The sequence below is a fragment of the Battus philenor genome, unplaced genomic scaffold, assembly GCF_028537555.1.
Source record: "Battus philenor isolate CCGP_79_NKW_IND1 unplaced genomic scaffold, ilBatPhil1.0.hap1 SCAF_28, whole genome shotgun sequence".
NCBI lineage: Eukaryota > Metazoa > Arthropoda > Insecta > Lepidoptera > Papilionidae > Battus > Battus philenor.
In genome coordinates this window covers 277,485-293,610 of record NW_027181691.1, presented here as the reverse complement: position 1 = coordinate 293,610, position 16,126 = coordinate 277,485, and the positions used below count along the sequence as shown (strand labels likewise).

The 16,126-nt window shown below is 34.3% G+C and overlaps 1 protein-coding gene across 2 annotated transcripts in view; it reads right to left on the bottom strand.

Annotated features, from left to right (window-relative positions):
- cpx (complexin) overlaps positions 1–13,567 on the bottom strand; it is a 284,362-nt gene extending 270,795 nt beyond the window's left edge. Inside the window, exon 1 of one of the 2 annotated variants that reach the window (XM_068769439.1) lies at positions 13,443–13,567. The gene's annotated coding sequence lies outside the window, so the exon portion shown is untranslated. Of the gene's footprint in view, positions 1–13,373 lie in introns of both variants that reach the window. The other variant, XM_068769440.1, reaches the window with a different exon arrangement.
- Positions 13,568–16,126: the final 2,559 nt, after the last annotated feature.

The window sequence follows — 16,126 nt, the reverse complement described above, 5'->3', positions numbered from 1 at the left end:
ACGAAGAAAATTTTGTCCAACTCAAAACACACGCACTCAAATACATTGAGAATGAAATTTAGGGGAGAAGGAGGGAATACCACAAAATGGAAAATAGCAATACGCTACATTGCGTGCAGCGCAAGGGTAGAGGGCATTTAGCAGACAGCGAATCAAACAGATCAAAGTCAGATCACGTCTTATGCCCGTGAGTGTGTTCCTGCCTTTATACCGCACTCTTCTAATTTTTGATTACGTGTTTTATTTCTGTTAGTTAGAAGAACTTTGATAGTTATATAATTATCAATTTAAATTTTCTTACAAAAAAATTGTTTCAACATTTGCGAAGGTTTTTAATATTTCAAAATTAATTACGACAGTTTGGAGTAATAGCTAATACTTAAATATATAAATTATATCACTAATTAATGAGAAGAGAGCTGACATCTGTAACACAGTTTATAACAAGTGCAAATAGTAATGATTAACTACAATTACATATCGTAATTTTATACAAACAAATAGAATAAATACATACACCGAGATATGCATGCTATTGCAGTAGGCAGGAATCGCGATAAGTTATATTCCCATCGCAATAAATTGTCGATAACGACGAGATAGACGATCCGGTAGTTGATGTATAGACAGAGGTTTACAATGTGTCGTAGATTAACTTTATTTTAAAAACGTGATTTTGTGTGACATCAACTGATTTTTTTTTGCTATCGACAACTGCTTTAACATTTGTAATATGTTGCCTACATGTACAAGAAAGGATATTCTTCTCCTTTTCATGCGATAGGCCTCCCCCTGCGCCGCCCGCAACCAGCGACTATCTACGACGACGACACCTAGTGGGGCGAATGCCCACGCCGTGTCTACAGGCTTATGTTCGCCACTCTAGAACCTTTTAGAAACAATAAATTTTATTATAATATCTAAGGTATTTCGAGTATATTGTGACTCATGTTTAACAAAATACACAAACGAGACTGCGATGTATTTTAACGTAAGTAAAGCTTGCGGTATGCGGGGCCATGTCGGCCTGGTAATCGAATGCGGCACACAGAACCGCTTTACATATGTCCCCAGAGATACCAACATTTTAAACCCACGTATACAACATATTTAGCATTTGATTTTATAATAGTCTCGTTATAATAATTTCTATAAAAATATTTTCTGCATCCACAGCTGCAACATTTGTTTTGTCTTGGATTACGTATTTATTATAATTGTTTAACAATTGTCAACGAATACTCACTAGCGAAATACACATTAAAAACTTCAATTAAATTTGCTTTATGTTTCTGCATTTATAGAATAAATTAACAAATATGAAAAGCTGCCTGTTCTCAACAAAAAAAAATACATATATGTATTAACAATGTACATATATATTTACGTTTCAGATCCGCACATCCCGAGAATGGAACGATCTACCGGCTTCCTTATTTCCCTATAATATTAACCCATGTCTCTTCATGGTCAAAGTGAATATGTACCTATTGATAGTGCACGCTTCATCTTCGACCACATCGTCGTTTTCCATCAGGCAGAATATCAAATTGTATTCGTCAATACTATATATATATATATATATATATATATATATATATATATATATATATATATATATATATATAAATAAGCAAGAGGCCGTCCAAATCATGCACTCAGTATCTATGCAGCAATTGGCCTTTCCCTTTGAAGTTAATAAGTCCATCCTACCCCGTGTAACAGTACGATTATGTCGATTAAGACGTTAGGAAGATGGAGAAGGTTATCAACTAGAGACTAAAGGAAAGCCTGAGACCATGAAGACCATGAGAAAAATTCACGAAAGCATCCAAAAACTGTGTGTGTCTGAAAATAGCTCCCCGGACCGCTTGCGCTAATTGCGACGCCTTTGTCTACAAAATGTTCTAAACAAGCTTTATGTTGGACCCTTTGTTTCTGTGCGATTAACCCCGCGCCCGCTCCGGACGCGCGAAAACAAACTAAATACCTTCACATTGTTCACGTCAAGGCCAATTCACTGGCACACTTTATAAGGTTTGTGCTTTTTTAAACACGAAAATTAAAATTTGCTGTGGGATCTTTAAAAAATATAGCGATTTAATATCAATTGTTACTTTATTTGAATTTGATTCCTTACGTTCCTTTCTACTGGTGTTATTGGAAATATGTGGCAGAGGCGTATGTCCAGTGGTTGAGGTCCTCTGGCTGAAATGATGATATTGTTACAGGGATCCCAATTTGATTCAGGTTTACTAAATTAGGCTCTTATGGTATTATTTCCTTGATGTATACATGCAAATTTATGACTATAAGTTTTAACAAAACATTTTTAAATTGCGAGTTCTTGGTGTCCAAAGTAGTAAGCCAGATGTTTCCTATTACTTGCAATCACTTTTCTCTTCTTGTATTCGATATTTTTTTATCTTTATATTACAAAAAAAATACAGTAAATTTTAAATGTTGTTTCATCTATAAAGGAACATCATTATTGATACGGCTACTTAAAAAATAAATATATAAATAAAATGAATCACCTGAGACAGTCATTGTGAAGCAAACTCCTTAAAAAGAGTGGTCGCTTGTTCTCCAAACTCTATTTTACTGTTTACACGTTGCATTATTATCTTTAAGTACTGAAATGTATTATTTTCAATATCAACAGTACCAGTCTATATTCATCTACTATATATAAGATACAGGCTTTTTAAAGGTTTTGACGTAGTATTCTCTTCAGTCGATGGACGCCCATTGCGAGACATAGGTCACTTTAAAGATAGCCACGATGATCACTCTTGCGTTGCCCGTGTCCACCCAGCTACGCCGCGTCTACGGGCTTATGATCACCACTCGGGTACTTTCGATCACAAATGCCATCGGGTGCACGAGTAATGTTCCCTGCCCACTGCCACTTTGCACGAGCTATGTCATTGACCTTGATTCTTTCGCGTATCTTTTCATTCCCCTTGTTTTCGCAGTGAAGCTCCGAGCATAGCTTTCACCATAAAAATGAAATAAATACCAAAAATATCCAGTCATTTTAGCTAGGTAAATCGAAGAAGAATTCCTGACATAAAAATATGCTCGGAATTTTGTTCCGCGACAAAAGTCGGGAAGTTGATAAGCGTCGCAAATAGATTGCTTCCGTCGAAGCCTTGCCGAACAAAAATGCGAAGCGATGCCTTCGATATAACACAATAAATATTGAACACTGAGTAACGTCGCCCGGAGGCACGGCAGATGAAACTAGAAAAATATTTACAAAACAATGTTACCAGCCCCCGGCTGGAAATCGATACGTTCATTAATTAGTGCTAATGAACGACGTCATGTGATCATTATCTCGTATAAATTGCAATTCTTTGAAATATCACTTGAAGTAAATAGTAGCTCATATGAAATAACTTTTTTATTAATTTATATACAAAGCACAAACGGTAAAGTGTTTAAAAAGAGACGTATCATAAATCATAAGCTTTTGTTTTGTCATTACGTAACTATATTTCTAACAATTCTTAGTGTTCAAATTAAAATTGATAATATTTAAAAATGTTATATATAACTTAAATGAACTATTCAGGCAACGCATTTAGATATCAAAATAAATCCCTTCATTGAAAAAGAATCCGGTAATTGACAATCAAGATTAATTTATTTTAGTTATTTTAACAGCATTATATTCTACGGATTTTTTTTGGAGTAATGCTGCTAATATACAGGGTGTTTGATTACAAGCATAAAATCTTTAAAGTGGTGCATGTATAGCCCATTTTTTAACTCTTAATAGCCTAGAGTTTCAATTTTGATACCAATCTTTTAAACCGAATGTTCACATTACTATTAGTTTTTTTTTTATGGGTTGGCTGTACGAATTTTACTGTTGTATAATATTCTTTCCAACGAAATTTAAAATAAATCTATTTTTCCCTTCATCTAGACCCTCAAACAAACACAGTAATATTTAAAAAAATCACTTTCGTAAATCAGGCTATTAAGAATTAAATATATATGTAGTATACGCTATTCGAAAATTAGTGGTTACAGAAATTTAATATAAAGTAATAATTATCTTTGCCTTCAAACTTACTGACTTGTGTGCTCTTAGAAGTTAGTGACGCGTCGTATTCTATACTAAAATTAATTAAAATAACTTATTTCACACTGGAACTAGGTGTAAAATCTTTAAAGCATTTTTCTCACAAACGAGGTACACATTCACCTTTTTAAATCATCTAGAGATACTCGTAAAATCAATCTTCCTGTATACACACTAGAAAGAAGGATAGCGCTAGAAATGAAAACAAGTCTGTTATACTTTTAAGTTTGTAAACAATTTTAACTTCTTTTTACAGTTTACTCTCTTGTAATTCATGTAAACTAAAAATTAATTTAAAAGTTCATGAAAGAAAAATTATTAAAAAAAAAATTCTTTAGGAAGTTTTAAAACGATAATACGGCTTAAGAGAGATTTACTCTGACTTATTGTATTAATGGCCTTTGTGAACTGAAGCAACTATTAAGCCTAATCGTTCTTTTATTTTTATAAAGCTATTAGTTTGTATGATTTTTATGTTGTATTACTAAATATCGTTACAATTTCAGATGTACGGCGTCATATGTTAGACAGGCGAGTTTGCTACAGATTTATAAATGGTTAGAAGCGGGCTATATCCAAGTTTTTTCCGACGACATAAACTAAATATACTAAAACAACTTTGTTGGTAAAAAGAAATCTTTTAAAAAAATACATTCCGCTGGTATATTCAGTCAATTAGACGTCGATCTGTAAACGCTAAAAGCCCAGCGGTTTTAGTCGTCTGACCGACCAGCGGAGGCCGCAACCGAACACAATGACGCCAAACAACGCGTTTCATTTCGATACTATACCCGCCCCGTGCTCCCGTACGAATATAAACTTTTATATTTTTATTGTAAAATAAACTTCGTCGAATAAATACTTTGAACCATAATCGCTTTTTATTGAAATACGTTTTTGTTTTCAATACGATTATTTGTTCAAATATTACTTTCAACTTAAAATCATTTACTTTACTTCGATAAAATATAAAACCTTATGTTATATGATTTAAGATACCATACATCATAACGATTTCTGTAGCATCTCCTGTAGAATGCATTTATTAATCAATTCGTATTATTTTACATTTAAAAATATTCATAGAATGTCATCCAGCAACCGTTGATTTTCTCGCCGACTCTATTAAGCAGATTATAATTCTGATCTTGTAGTAACTCACTCAAAAGTGCGTATAAATTGACTGCTTGAATCAAGATATTAATTTAAATTTAGAAGAATTTTATAAGAGCCCAATACAAGAGAATCTTAAAGAAAACTACTATCAATTTTAGCTTTAATGTAATGAGATCCTTCAACTTAAGGCTTCAAGGGTGCTATAGGCTTTCGGATCTTAGAAGATCCACCAACAAACACAATCTTGTTTCCTTTTGTGAAAAATATCACAAACATAGCAGGTTATATATCCTTAATATACTAATGAAAAGCTGTGTTTTCACTTAAAAATCGCTTTACAAGGGGATTCTTAGAACAAGTTTTAAGAACTTTGTACATATGTCTCATAAAAATTATGAACAAAGTCTTGTGATGTTTTAAATGATAGGATTCAACTGTAATTTTTATTGGAGTATCTAAAATAGACATTATTCTTTTATGTAGTCGACATGTGAAAAGTTTCGTCGAAGAAGCCGAGCGGGCCAACCGTCGCATGGCACGCGTTGTGTATTGTAACTAAACGGATGTCTACTAAAAACCGTAGGTTATGTTCCGTCTAATACTTAGGTATAGATTCAGCTTTATTCGTGTGAATAGCGCCCATAGAGGACATTGACATCATGCATCCACCACAGCGTGCTACTAAAACTTTAAAGTTAAAGTCAAAATAGCTTTATTATATAAGATCATTTCATCTATAAACGAAAGCTTTAAATAAAGGTAACGACAACGAACTCCGTGATTGGTCCGTGGTGGATTTTTTTTTTTAAAAAATTTTCTTTAAATTAGTAAAATTCATTTACTTTCTTTGTCGTGAACACACTTCGAAATAGAGTAATGTGCCTTTTTTAATATGTTTTGATAATTAATTATGGAATATTATACATTGACCTATGAATAAGTGAGAGAAAATTTAAATCTTAGATTAAATTGATAGAGATCACTATTTGTCTGTCTGAATCAAAGTCATTTCATGTATTATTCTAGTCTTTGTATTACGAACATATTTAATAGAAGCTGGTACCGAAGATGTTCCAAATCCATAATCCTTTGCTTAACACGTTATGATGCAATATAACATTCAGACGACCGGACAGCTCAGTGTTTATTGATGTCCCTAACGGCGATGTTCAAATCAATAGACAGTAATAATGGTAATCCACTAACGTAATGAATATTTATTATCTAAATCCATTCAAGAGGAACAAAATTCAAAGACTAGCGCACAGCAGACATATCCACGTTGTACATATAGTGCATACAACCTTCTTTCGGCTACTGACTAAAATAAAAACCTTGAAACACGATGAGGGAGAATTCTTTACCTGAAACAGAAAAATAATGTTTAGTAATTTGCATACAATACTACATACTCCACTCGTATAAGTCTGCAGTGGGCAGGCCACACAACCTTAAGGTTATGTTTGACCGGCAGGCGGAGAGTAGAACTTCTACCAGCAAGGTTGACAGGTGAACATGTTAAGGTTGCGATATAGGATTTCCAATCAGTTCCAGTGAAATCTAAAGGGCAGGCCTATATTCAACAGAGAACGTCTTACGACCGAAACGCTGATGAAACTTTGTAGTGAAATTAAAACACATCGATGACGTATGTAAGAGGGAGGATCAGACAGAAGTGAGTAAAGTTTTCTATGCCCCTATTTTAAATTGTATTTTTAAAATCATTTGAATTTTTTTCAATACTCATCTTTCATGGTTCTCAATGCCTTTTATTGCTTTCCATAATTTCCTTCCAAACATCGCTTCACTTTTTCCGCCTTTCCTCTAGAATTCTACAAGATTACGTTTTTCATTTTCATCGTTTGTTGAACAATTTATTTAATCTGATTACTTCTTTATTTTCTTGCTATCCATACCGCAATTAATTTATATTTCTAATATCACTGCTATTTTGTCGCTGCTGTTTATTATTTTGATTATTATTCTACTTTTTTATTTATTTTTTTCTACTACCTTTTTGCAGTACTCCGGATATGAAAGGTTGGAGTTGCAGATATTTAAAGCTAATAGAAGTAATAAACATATACAAAAGAATTTGTGGCATTGACAGCCATTAGATCGGCAGCGTTAAAAATGCTAAGTCATTGTCCGCCGACGTGGCCACGCCCCGCAATCAATTAGGCCATGCTTGATTAGCCGCTGCATTGGAGAGTACGTCGTAAAATAATTTTCCTTTCAATTAGGTCAGGCCGGCGAACAATGATGATTCATTGCATTTTTAACCTGACGATAATAAGTCATTGGGTCGAATGTTTGTTATACCACTTAGTGTGAATTTTATATTTATATATATAACACTAGTTCTCCTGATATCCCCTCCCAACTGCCACAAGCTACTAGCTGGTAGAGTTTCAGGTGATTACTTTATTTATTGCTTACTTGCTGATCCCGCGACTGTCCGCGTGGATTTTAACCAAAAGATTATTTAGTTTGTTGTCTTTGGTTCAAGATTTTTCCAAAATCAAATATTGCCTTAATTACTCGTTATAACATCAGCTACCTGCCAGTATTAATGCCATCAAAATTGTTCTAACCATTTAAGAGTATACATATTCCTAAACATGTATTAAAAGAGATTATTCTAATATTACAAACAGACACGTGATGGATAAATGAAACTGTTTAATGAAAAAAGGAATTTGCCACACATCAACTATCAAACCCGTGAACTTTAAAGCAATTCTTTTAAAACTTTATTTGTGAAGATTTTCAGGCTTACAGAATATTCAAAGAAAACCAACGTATTTGAAATTCTTTAAAATTTTTGAGCTTAGCTTCGTTTCTACATATAGAGCTGTCTGTCGACTTTTCAAGCTATTGTCATATTACCACTTTAAAGAGTGTAAATGGTAAATTTTTAATTATAAAGAAGAAAATGCACAGAGCCAGCTCGATTCCCGAACTGAAAGTAAGATTAATTAAGTTATTTATTAAATAAGTTAAATTAAGTATTTTAATTTCTAACAGAAATTTCTAGAAAATTCTGGGTCAAAAAGAATGTGTGAAGTAAATGACTTGTATGAATTTGTATCCATTCTTCCTTAGATATCATTTTTCTACTATAGACTTTCGATAACAAAAAATCAAATTTTCTATTATCTGATTACAATTATTATCATTTTTGTTTTCCGTTCCTCAATTACATTTAATCCAAATAATCCACAACTCAGCTCGGTTGTACGTCTTCAGTTTTTTATACTTTAACATTCCTTATCAGTTATCAGTTCGAGATAATGTTCGTTGTGCTAATAGCTGTAACACGAATGGTACGTGTTGTACATTTAACAGACGTATGTTCGTCATTGATTCATAATTGTGAGTCACTACTGATGAACCTATTTCCATAATTATATTTTCTGCATATCACAATAAAAACAGACAAATGCAGCCGTCCTCTCAGACACCCTCGAAACGAGTTATTGAACAAGATTTGATAGCCCTAATGTCTCATGAGACATCTGCCCCGGGATCCACTCAAAACTAGACTCTTAGGAGAGTTCTCTAGTGACCACTGTTCAGGCTAAGCGATTTCATCATTTTCATCATCTAAGTCGAAGGCTGCTTACATCTACTGCTGGACATAGGCTTCTCTCAAAGGTTTTCAATAAGACCTGTAGGAAGCATCCGGCGTCTTCCGATGATCTTAGCAAAATCGTCTGTCCATATTATGGGTAGTCCAACACTTGACATAGGAGAAAAATATGCGAATTGAACGTGCAAACAATATTTGTGGTACAAGGGTTAAATGTAAAATATATTATTGAACCAATCTTGGTTACACTTTTCACTCTGTAAGTAAATGAAACTTTATAGCCTTGAGCAAGGCTAGATGTGTGTGTAGAGTGGCGCGTGCGACGGAGCTGCGCTTCGCTCCGCGACGGCTGAAGCGCGACGAGTTCAATGACATCTTATATCAGACTTGACTCCGACAATCTGTATACAGTTTTATTCTTCTTATTGTAATATTTTTATATGAAATGCATTCAAAAATTCGAGGAGTTGCAGCTGGTTGTATTTTGCTTACTTGTCTGTATAAACTTCATCGTCATTTTAGCCGCTGGATATCCATCGCTGGATAGCCTATACCATATATTTATTACAATACCGATCGAAAGCGTTCTATACCTGCATCCGGAAAACATTCGCTAGCATGGTCGTCTGAAATTGAATGTAAGAAAAAATAATATCATGAAAAGTTATTAAGATGGGGGAACGAGATGCCGGAAAAAACATGGTCGTCTACCATCAGCATCCAGTCTGTCTGTGGACGTGCACTGCAAGGCATAGGCCATCCCCAATGATCGCCACGAAGACCGGTCATGGTGTCATGGTGCTGGGCGCCTTCAGGGACCTGGTGGGGGGTTTGCCCACGCCGTGTTTACCGGCTCGTGGTCGGCACTCGAGAATCTTTCGGCCCCAACGCTCATCAGCTGCATGAGCTATGCGCTACGCCCACTGCCACTTAAAACGAGCAATTCTTCGTGTAGTTACATGTAGAGTCACGCATACATTTATTTGGTTGTAATTCTCTGTCTTTTTTTTACTGTAAGGTTCACGACTTCAAGTACCTCATAATAACTCTTATTTCAATTTTTCTATCTATATTAACATTTAAAATATGCATCTATGAATAATTCAGTTTATTTAAATAACTAATAGTGGCTTCGAGGACAAAGAGGTCTTGTTGAATTTGTTCTGATCTGAAAAAAATTTCATCGCCGTTATGTGAAATTTCCATGACGTTGCAATACATATGTGTATGTACCTATCTATACACTGTAAGTTATATAGTATAGCTTACAGTTCACGACGCATGTTTATTGTTTTACTACGCCGTTCTCTAAATCGTTAATGTCGCGAACTAAAAACAATAAAACGATTTATTTTTCAATAAACTTTATTGCGTAAGTTTGTTGTAAATACAGAGGCGAGCCGCTCGATAGAGCTCCATAAAGTTATAACTCGGGACATAAAGTTTATGGGCGCAGGACTCGCGAGGAGTCGGCGAGATGGCACCGAGCCAACAACAGTTTCGGCGGTCGACCCCCGCGGCCCAGCCAGCGCTCAACGACAACTGGAAAGGGTTTCCTTCGAGAAAATATCACACGAGGGTGGTACAACTCTATCGACCGGATTCTGAAATGTTAATCAAAGGAGCAATCACGTAACATCACGTTATATCTAACCATCGCTTAAACTCTTCCTATCCAGACATAGTTTCCTGATAATTACGTGAAAGAACTTAATAGCTGTTTCACTTGCTTAAATAGTTTTTGTCATACCACTTCTAGCCCGAAAAGCCTTCGTTCGATGCTTCTACTTCTATAAGTATTATTGATATTAAATAATTGGTATTAGCGCTAAATTGTTAAAGCTTTTAAACCTATTTTCAATTCAATTCAATTCAATCATTCTGTACATAATGTCTCTGAAATAACTCACATTATTTTATTTATTCTATCGAAATCTGACAGGTCAATAATTTCTAACAGTACAAAGCCTGCAGGAACAATTAGTAAACAATAATTAATTTAAATATGTAGTAATTAGATTTTCGAAAACGTTTTTTTATAAAGTATTACTTTTTGATTTGATCCAGGAAATAGTATATCATACAGTAATTGATAGCAAAGAAGCTGTCTATAGAATACTAGCTATTTATGTATATATTAGATGGACAGACATAGTCAAGGACTAACATGAATGAATAATACATTCACTATATACCATACCATTCATATATGTATACCTATACATATATGTATACTTAGCCTGAAGCTTATATTTAACCATCTTCTGTATTAGAAAATTAAAATAAACAAACAATACAATCATAAAAGTAATGAAAAATACATATCGTTTAGTTTTGTTTTGTTTATTATTTTTAATCGTGTGATATTTATTGTTATCTAATCTTATTTTAGTATCGTCTAACTACACTCCAGTACACATTCACTCTACGATAAAGGCGGTAGAGTTGTGTAGAGTGTAGAGTGTTTAAAGCAGTAAGTTTTATTGTAGTACTAATGTGATTAAAATGAATATGTACATTCGTCTTTTCTGTCAATGGACGCCCATTGCAAGGTATAGGACTTCTTCTAAGATCGTCCGCCCACACCGCGTCTACCGGCTCATGGTCGCCGCTCGAGAACCTTTCCGCCCAAACGTGCTTCGGTTACACTGCCACTTCAGAAGATCAATTCTCCATTCTCTTCTCTGTGTTTGGCACTAATCGGTGTAACATAACTCCTGAAGATGCTCCGTGGAGGGGTGAAACACGTGTTGAGTAATTTGGTGGTGGCGATTGTGTGATTCGCATTGTTTGCCGCAAACGCATTTATCAGCGGGCTGCCGGGCGGTGCACTCTATTGCACGACTACCACTGCATGTGCGGAAGTGGCTAAATATTGGTCCTTTTCTTACTTAGGATGGACTTCCGCGAGGTAACGCCTGATTCCATTAAATAGCAATTCTCCAAGCTACGTCGGTGATGTCAAGTCTTTTACAGATCCCCTCATTTCCGAGCATAGCCTTCTCCATTGTACTCTTCTTAAGAATAATATATAATTACCATTATTTATTAGCCAAGTGCAAATTGAAATATAGCTAAGAGTAAGAGAAACAATTAGGAAAGAAAAACAGAACGAATATTTGTCGATTTTTAACAGAACCGCTTATAGTGATAATAATATAAAATAAAATGTATGATTATTCATGACTAAAAGAATTCTAGAAGAGCCTTATTTGATACAAAATAGAATCGAATTGAATTCTCCTATGAAATAATTTATTTGAAAGCTGCGAGGATTCCAAAGGCGTCCCTTTGTTAAAGAGCGCACAACAAACTAGGACGAGATTTTTTTGATATCAATTTTACAATAGGTCCTTAGTAATGTAGCTAAAGTAAATCATTTTCCAGTTTTATTATCATTTGTATTGTAAAAGGATTAATAAAGGGGTTTTGTTTTAAAAACTTTCTAAATTTATTACATAATAACGCAGAAATATAACGGGATTGTATTGTAAAAGCATACGCAGTTAACAATAAAATAGTTACTGACTTTGTGAAGCCCCTAGAGAAAAATATCGCAAGCATAGGTTTATTTCTGTTGCTAACCGTCGTACAAAACTATTTTTCTTGTATTTATTAACAACCTTATGCACATAAGCAAGTTTACCACGTGCAACCACTTCCTCTTCCATTCTAACGTAATTTTAATACGAATCGTCATTTTATAAATTTGGACTCAAATGTTTAAAAAAAATCATTTGTCGATTTCAGTTTAGGTTACGATTTAATATGGGAAATATGATAGTTTAAGAGATAGTAAAAAATATAACCTACAGATGCGTAACTAAAAATTCCGAAATATTGAATGTAATAACAAAAACAAAGCCACAGGCGCTAATGTAAAAAACAAAATTTTTATTTGTTCTTTACTAAACTTTTCTTTATTAAATCTAGCTCCAATATACGAACGATGGAAATAAGTTAATTTCTCCTAATCTGATTAAAATATATATAAAACATACATATATATACATGTATATATAGATATATATGTATATGTAAGTACATATAATTATTAATCTGTGTAATTTCACAAGTTAATCAAAGATTTAATACCTCGCTTGTAGTGTAATAGAAAAGTATAGCAAAACATATTTTTCTGTTAATCATGTGTTAATCAATGATCAATTGGAAATCAAAATAAAAATGATTAATTAACTGGATGTTAGTATCTATTACATGCCTCGATGTTCCTTAGCGAGTTTTGTTAACAGTACGTCTTATTTTAATTGCCTACTTCGAAGCAAACGTAATCGATACAACTCATGTGTTTTCCGACGAGAGAGTCGCGCTTATACACTACGTATCTTTACTTTTAATTTTCAGTTACCACCTATATTTTATTTAAATAGTAATATTATTGTACATAGCAGATACGTGGCAATATATAAGTCGGCATATTGTTCAACAGAAAACGAAAACAACTCTATCGCAGTTAAGAATAGTTTTTATTTTCGCACTAATAAAACAGCTATGCGATTTCAAAAAGGCGTATGTAACAAACGCGATAAACAGGACAAAGAGAGTAACCTTAAATTGTACGAGTCAATACGCAAGGCCGCGCCGCTCGAGCCTGATCTGAATACATTCTAGACGTACCGTCAGCAGCCGCCCTGCGCGCCCGAGCCTCCGCTTTGATGTTTATCAATCTGTACAAATACACAAGACACAAATGGAGGTTAGGGAAAAGGCGGGAATCCGACGCGGACTGACACGCCAGTCGCGTTCGCTCGCTGCGCGCTCACTGCCCTCCGCGCCTCCCGGGCCTCTTGCGCCTGCCCCCCCGCGTCGCTCCGGCTCACGCGTGCGAGCGAGACGGCACTCTATATCGTGATCGAAGTTTCCGTTAATGTCCAGTGACATTGACCTTGAGTTTTTCTGTGTTTTTTTCTTAAATTAGGGAAATTGATGTTACACCTGAACATTTCACTTATGATAAACCATAAGAAGTGAAACTTGGGTATATACATATTGTTGCTCAGATATCTGAAGCAATGATCATCCAACCAATAAAATTATCGATAAAATTTCCATCTCTTTTATAAACAGTTTTCAAATCGCACGCCATAATCGCTTATCAGTTTGACTCTACCATATAGGAATAGCGTTTAATATAGTGTTTTAGATATATTAAGATATTACTTAAATAGTAAAATCCAAACGAAGGATGAAAACGGAAAACGTTCTTCAAGATCTTCAGATAAAATTGGCGTGCATCAAGGCTCTATATTTGTATTTATCCTTTTCTATTCCACATATAAAATATATAAATAACACGCCTTACATTGTAAAGTAAAACTATTTAATAATTCACGGTAAATATCGCACTTCGCTCCTTGGTTTCTGCAAGGCAGAGGTAAAACAAACAATAAGAACTAAACTAGTGATTAAGTAAGAGACATTGAGTTAAATGTAATAAAAGAACAAAGCCAACTATTTATGATTATGGTAAACATAAATAGATACAATGTATAAATAAATAAGTTGTGATATAAGAAGCAAAGTTAATCAGGAATAGATGAGCGAAATAAGGCCACGTGTGAAAGTAGATGAGAATGTAAAGAATGAACGATATTTATTTATACCCGAAATATAACGTCCCTGTCCCATACATGCCAGGAAACCTTTAAAAACAATGGAATATTGTTGTTAGCTGACGATATATATTTATTTTTTCCTGAAAGACCTCGCGTATTAACAGACAATGTAAGCCCTTTAGAAAGGTTTTTTTGTATAATTCTATTAATGTGTTACTTAAAGAGAAAATAAATAAACTCGTAAAGATCACTTTTGCTTAATCTTGAAAGTGCTGAGAATCGTTTTACAATCTAAAAACGAGCTAATTAGTTTATTTAATGGAATCAGGCGTTACCTTGCGGAAATCCATCCTAAGTAAAAAAAAGACCAATATTTAATGCCATTGTGTTGACACTTGCACTTTGTGTTTGGCACTCATCGGTGTAACATAACTCCTGAAGATGCCCCGTGGAGGGATGAAACACGCGTTGAGTGATTTGACGGTGGCAGTTGTGTAATTCGCATTGTTTGCTGCATGCGCATTTATCAACGGGCTGGCGGGCGGTGCACTTTATTACAAGACTACTACTAGCATGTGCAGAAGTGGCTAAATATTGGTCTTTTTATTACTTATAATTAGTTTAGTATATACAGTCGCTTTTCTTAATCTAACGAAATTTATATTAATAATATTATAATTTTAATTAGTTTTATTGTCAAATATTAGCACAGACCATTGTCTTACGGGTTACTTTTAAAGCACATTGCTGCTTATATGAATACAGTCTTACTATCAAGAGACGAAAGCTATTTGCAGCCTGTAAAGGGAGAGTTACAGTGTCGTTGTCGTTTCAGCCCATAGACGCCCACTGTAAGGCATAGGCCGCCCGTATATACATCGATGGGGGATATATTTATCGCCACGCTTGACAGGCGGGTTGGCGATTGCAGTGTGGTGTTATGGTATGCAGAGGATGCTGCTGCCCGAAATCTATAAACTCGTTAGTGAGCAATGGCAATCCTATATATTTAATGCACTGTATGAATTATATAATATGATATCCCGGGAATTGAATTCGCGACCTACAATCGCAAGTCTCAGTCCTCTACCGCTCGGCTGCCACTGCTCAATTAATATTTTATATGTCATAAGTAAAATAGTAAATGTAATAGAAACAGCGTTGTTCATAAGGTCAGCACTAGAAATGAAAATAAGTTTGTTTACATTTTTTAACGTTTCATGAAATTAGTAATTCATTTGCGAGCAAATGTCTCCGGTTTTATAATTTACTCTCGTGTAGTGTATCTGAATCATCATTCATATATCCTAGCTTTCATTAATATATCCTAGCATTTTACTCATGACTTACGCATACGTTCACAGTATTTTGAAATTCAAAATATCTTTATTCAAATTGACATTTATGCGCATGTTACAATCGTCGACTATTTTAATATTATTAGTACTAAGCCAATAACTTACTTTTATTATAAGCAGATAATATTATAAATAAATAAATTAAAAAAAATCATTATGGAATAGGTTATTGCAAGAACTATCGAATGGTTAATGAACCAAAAAATCAAATGTCGCTTTCTTAAGTTGAATTCACACGACTACATTTTTTACAAGTTTTCATTTAAAATCAACAATATACCTTCGTTATCAACAACCATTTGCCATATAGTATACAAAGCAAGGCCGGAACGGTAAGTCAATCGATTTTTCTGTAAAATATGTCGACAGAAACGACATTACTTTCTGG